Here is a 6,421-nt window from a genome sequence, read left to right on the forward strand (position 1 = left end):
AGAGTGACAGTGTGTATTATTTAGGCGCCTCTCAGTGGTAAAAAATGAAATCATTAAAAAAAAAAAAACAATACGGATTTGAATAGTACACAAAAAATACATAAACCATCGTATGAACATGTATTATTAAAAATACTCGTAGGTGTAGAATCTTTTTTTTCTACATTAGATGAGGCTTACCTGGAGGTAGCTGCCATTATTGTCAGCCATCTTTTCTTTACAGGTACCCCAAACGCAAAAACAAAAACTGTCTTTTGATTTTGTTCTTTTTGTTATTTTTTTTTCTTGCCAATTGTTTTCTCATTCACTTCATTTCTTTTCATTTTTTACTTCTTTTTTTCTCTTTCTCTTTCTTTTTTTTATTTTTTCCTTTTTATGTTTTAATTTTTCCGGTTTCTTTACTTTCTTTCTACTTTTCATTTATTTTCATTTTTCCCTTTTCCCTTTCTTTTTTTCTTCATTTTTTTCTTTTTTTCTTCCTCTTTTCTTGCTTTTTTTCATATTCCCCTTTCGATATTTTCTTCTTTATTTTCTTTTTCATTTTCTTAATTCTTTTTTGAATCTTTTTCCTTTTTTTCTTTCTTTTGGTTTTTATTTCCATTTTGAATTGTTTGATTTACTTTTTAAATATTTTTATTTTCTTAGTTTTTTCTTCTTTTATGTTTTTTTTCTCCCCTTCCTTTCTTTTTCCCCTTTTCTCTCTTTTTCTTTCCTTTAAAAATAAGAAAGAAAAGTGTCGCAGTTTAGTCATTTTGAGTCTCTGCAGTTTAAATCCTTGTTTGTGCTTTTTAGCGCTCTTTTTCTGTTCACTTCGCAACGCATCGACATCTAGTGGTTGAATATTACACACTGTCCCCGTAGGAGCCGGACATAGAACCTACCTCGATTCAAGTTTATTGCTAGTTTATTCAACTGTTACACTTGGAGTCGATAGGAAAATAGGATTTATAGAGTGCACAACCCTGACGTGGCCAAACCATGCACATGATGGACCACTGAAGAGCAATTTTTTTGCAATAAAAGGCTCACACACTAGATGGGTTATTCTCTTGTGTTTGTCTTCAGTAGGTGTGCTCAAAAGAATTGTCAATAGTCACTTGTTGTTTCGCTGTTGATAGCTTTCTGAGTCACTTGACAGTAGTGTGTGGATCAAGTGACAGCAACATACAAACACAGAAGAGATATTGCTTTTATTTGCTTTTAATTGCAAGTCCAGCCCATGACTGTCAAAACAGCTTTCTTACACTTGTCCTCGTATTTCTACATGAAACTGAAACTAACCTACAAAAGATATTTGCATTAAGCAAGCTGAACACTTTTTCAACTTTGAATATTGTGACTTTCTAAATCATCCATCCATTATCTGCGCCGCTTAACCTCAGTAGGGTCGGGTGGGGGGTGGTTTGGAGCCCATCGCAGCTATCTTCGGGCAGTGGGCAGGGGACACCTTGAACTGGTTGCCAGCCAGTCGCATGGCACACAGAGACAGACAACTCACTCATTCACACCTAGGGACAATTTGCTCCTGACATGCACGTCTTTGTAATGTGGGAGGAAACTGGAGGGACCGGAGGAAACCCACGCAGGCACAGGGAGAAAATGCAAACTCTGCACGGGGAGGCAAACCCCGCATGTGGAGGCTTCGGTAACTAAAATTATACCCTGGACCTCGACTAACCACCCAGCTGACGGGATGCAAGTTGTTTTGTAGCCTTTTTAGTCCTAAAATTGGATTCTGTTAAAGATATAACTGGGCAAACCAACAGTGAATGCAAACTACCTTTTAATTTGCTTGGGCAGCAGTGACATGCTTTCAGGGGAGGCAGGTGAGGTACTGCCTCACCTGCCATAATAAAATTATATAATTGAAATAATTCAAATAAAGTGTGTTCAGTTGTCAAGTTCTTTCTCATTGAACTTCACAATTTCTGGATTTTTTTCTAAATTTTCACACTATATTATAAATATTATTAATACAATTAGTATGTATTACTGTGATGAGCGTCTGCAGATGCAGTGAGCCACACTATTTCCTTGCCTCGTGGCAGAGGGCTACGGCGAGACCAAGGATTCTGATTCATGCTTTTATTCAAAAGAAGCATCACTAAGACGTCATTTAAAAATCAGGGTGAGACAAAAAAAGTTTTTTTTCTAATCAACAGCCGCTGAATGATTTAGTTTCTGAGCATGTGATGAAAACTAGCAAGTCTCGAGGTCATTTCTTTCAAAAGTTTTGATTTTTAAATAAATGAGAACCAAGTGCTCCGTCTGACCACTAGAGTAACGGCTGCAGTAAACAATATATGCTCAACCATAGTAAGCCCAGCGTAGTACAGTTGTTTGATCTGATGTGGTGTAATCTTTTTGCTCATGCACTGCTGAAACTTTTATTCTGATTTTCTTTTTTAATTAATTTCAAACCAGTACAACAACTAAGAAATAATATTTAATGTATTTTTGTCAAAGCTCCCATTTGCGTTAGCATGAGTTGTGCATGTGTAAAATGGCTTTTACTACATGATAAGTTAACCCATCCAAAGCCAAATATAAAAATTTTCTTCTACCATTGGTTGTGAATATTTGTGTTATCAGTGTTTGAAATTATATATATATATATATATATATATATATATATATATATATATATATATATATATATATATATATATATATATATATATATATATATATATATATATATATATATATATATATATATTTGGAAATACTCCTAGAAGTACAACATTTCCCACAACTTACTCATGTAAATGTTACAGAGTAGATGTACTCTGTTACTACCCACCTCTGTAAGTAACATACGTTAGAGCAAATCATTATGAACGGGAAAACATGGCAAAAGTTTAGCTGAGAGCGATTCGGTCTGAAACCTCATTTGTGACATTTAAAAGGCAACCGGAGCCTCATCACCAGATATGACCTTCGTTCGACCTCAAGCAAGTGATGAAAGTCTGCCGAGGACCAAAAACAAGCAGCCTGACGGCAATTGCGCTTCAGCCGTTATCTTTTCAACACAAACTTTGGAGGAAGCCAAAAAAAAAAAAAAAGCCCAAACTGTTGAGGACAAACTGGCGAGCGAGAAAATAAATGAGAAGGAAAGGCTTGTTAATGAGAAAGGCTATTTTTACCGCTTTGATGTCCCCTATGCACATAAGCACACGGCTTTAGACAAAAACAAATTAGAGATGTCTACAGCATCCCAAAGACATTAAAAACATATTAGCACAACTACCATGCGAAGATGCGGCCCCGCTTCCGCGCATGTGTGTGTGTGGGTACGCTTCTCCAAAAGTCCTGAAAAGTAGCGAGCGCATTGTTTGCATTTGTCCGTGCCGCACGGCATTATGCATTCACCGTGACAGGCATTCCTTATGGCTCATAATAGACAAACAACATAATGGCGTTATAGTTTCTGCAAGGCGAGATGACTCACAGGCGTATGATGATTAATTTCCTTTCAAAGAGCGGCACGGAATACAAATCAACACCAAAGTGGTGATGAATGTGCTTTGTCTAACTTTTATAACTAATACAGATGTCAATTCTCTATCTGCTCCCCGGGTGTTATTCATTTCGACAGGAGGGAGAGCGCGAGGGACGCGCACGAGATGCAAACGCAAGGATGTAGGAAGAAGTTGCAAAACATCAATGAGAAGAGGTAAAAAAGGACTTTGAGTTGCCCGTTTCATATCTTATTTAATCAAATCAGATCAAATTTAATTGTAAAGCCCTTTTCATGCAACTTAAACTACTGTATAATACAACAAAACAGTAAAATCCCTCCTCCCCCCATCCGACAATTCAAATCACATAATAAAAATACACGCACAAATGTTATGCAGAGTATTCGATGTTTGGTCAGAATCTCCTTTTGCAATGTCAGAAAATGATCAAACAATGTCAAAACATGTGAGGTGAATACTGTGTTTGAAGTCAATTACATAGATATGTGATAGGACTGATACTGCTGGAATGTAAGGCTGGGGACGTTGGCTGCATTTGCGCATCAAAGGTTGCCGTCACAACTCCACCACTGGGGTCCGCCCCTCCTGAGAGACCAGAACACAGAGCCGGTACTTGGTTCACCTGGCAGGGGCAGTCTGAATTTGGCCAGCAACAAGGGAAGAGGGCATATCCTAACAAGAAGGCCTGGATCTAAATCCTGGCCGGTCATGACCAAATCTCAGCTCAACAAGCAGCCAGAGAACATTGCCAAGTCGGCAGCCAAGCTTGATCAAGCTAGCGGCCAAACCGGTAGGACCAAGCCAGTGACCTCAGAGAAGCCTCAAGCCACCACAGGACGTGGGTTCTGAATCGGTCCTCTTTTGTAATTGTTCCAGTTTATTTTCTTCCTGTTTAATTTTGAGTTCCGGGTTTGGTTCCGTCTGTTTTTGTCCTGTTTGTTAGTTTCTCCAGTTTTTGTTCCCGTCTAGTTTCTCCTGTTTATTTTCGTTATCCTGATTCGTTATCGATCTCGTCGGTCTCTGGCTTCCCATCTTTCCACGCCAGACCGGGTGCCTAACGTGCCTGACTCCCCATTTCCCGTTAAATAAAGGCTTGTGTGAGAACATCACGCGAATGGGTCCTGATCCTGTTCTGGTTCTTGACAGTGAGTGTCTTGATCAGGAGTATATCAAACTATCAAAAACGGTAAAAAGAATTCACCTAAAGTGCGTTTAGCCACCCTTCAGAATAACTAAAGAAGGTTTTTCATCCGCTTTCGTGACATAATGATCTAAAAACGTATGTGGGGCTCCAAAAGGCAAGACGAGTTTCAAAAAGAATAAACTGGGCTTATTAATTCAATTGGTCAATAAACTGTTTGTTAAAATAGTTTATTTACCATCCATATTCGCGACAGTTCAAATACAATAAGAACAAAATAAGTAGTGATAGGGATAAAATATGATTATGCCAAGGTACAGACTAGCCATGTGAGGAAAGGGATCTGAGGGAGGCTTACCCACACTGATAGGGATGGCAGCCGATGGCCTTTGTATTTTCAGCCTTCGAACCACATCCTACCAGTGTGGTACCCCCAAATGAAAAAAAAGACCGAAATATAAAATGAAATGGATGTAAATGGTCTGCATTAATATAGCGCGTTTCAGGTCAATGAAGACCTCCCAAAGCGCTTTCAATGTGCTTCACGCTTACCCATTCACACAAACTCACATACACTCACATTCCCATAGCACCGTCAGTTATCCAGGGCAACTAACTGCTTATCGGGAGCATCAGGGATTCAGTGTCTATGACATATAACACGAAAGAGCCGGGAATCGAACCTGCGACCTCTTGATTCCAAGACGAGAGCTTTGCCTCCTGAACTACTGCTGAAAAATAAAAACAAGTGCGGAAAAAAACATAAACATATGGAATGAAGGTACAGTATTATACAGTAAAAGAATAGAAGTTCAACAGATCAAAAATAAAAATGATCAATTAAAGGCCATATTAAAAAGAAGTGGGTCTTGAGCATCTTCTTTGAAATATCACGGGAGAGAGGGGGGAAGGAAAGCCGACTGTTTTTGGCTCACTTTAAAATATGTTTTGAAATATGATAATGACCTTAAAGGTGGGATGTGTCGATTTTATATTTCCACTTCATCTGCTTTTGTCTTACTTTTATCAGAGCTGTTTGGGGCGAAAGACATCAAGTTCGAGGAATGGGATTGGGGGAGTGCTACAGAGACGTCATGGTCGTCCCTGCAGGGTTTTGCTTTCTTCTTCTATTTGTCATAGGAGCATTGGAAATGGTAAAAATAAGAAAGCTAGAGCTGCTACCATGCAAACGGTGTAGTTTGCTGTTAGAATGTCCGTGTGTGGGTTTTGGTCATCGCTTGCGGGTTTAGACTTTTTTTGAGGATATTAAATATGGTACATACCCAGGCTTTTTATATGGCGTCTATATGGCCTCGACATTTCTTCCCCGTACAGTAAGCTGGGGCACAGACTGCTCTTTATACGGCAACTTAAGTAGTAGTTTTCAGGTTGCGATTGCTAAACAGCCTTTTTTCAGAGCCCAAAACTGTAAGAGGCCTCACTAACCGAACGGTATTTCACTGTCAAGTAAGGAGTCTGCAGAAACTGTGGAGCCAAGACATGTGAAATGATCCACAACACTGGGAGGATTCCCATTGATAGCAATAACATAACGAAAACATAGTAATATCATGACAGTTTGTTGTTGTATAAAACTGGGTGCCTTTTGCTCTAATTAGTAACAGAAAGTAGCTCTCAGTTTGAAAAAGGATTTTAACCCATGATCTTCCTTGATGTTGGCTTTTAACTATTGTTTTCATCTCGTCTTATTCTTCTGCCCCGTTTGTGGCTGGATGAGGGAGAAAAAAGAGTTTGAACGCTGCAAAACTGCCTCTATTCTGAGTCAGCAGACCAGGAT

Source organism: Urocampus carinirostris, chromosome 1, assembly GCF_059441175.1.
Source record: "Urocampus carinirostris isolate Australia breed hairy pipefish chromosome 1, RoL_Ucar_1.0, whole genome shotgun sequence".
Lineage (NCBI taxonomy): Eukaryota > Metazoa > Chordata > Actinopteri > Syngnathiformes > Syngnathidae > Urocampus > Urocampus carinirostris.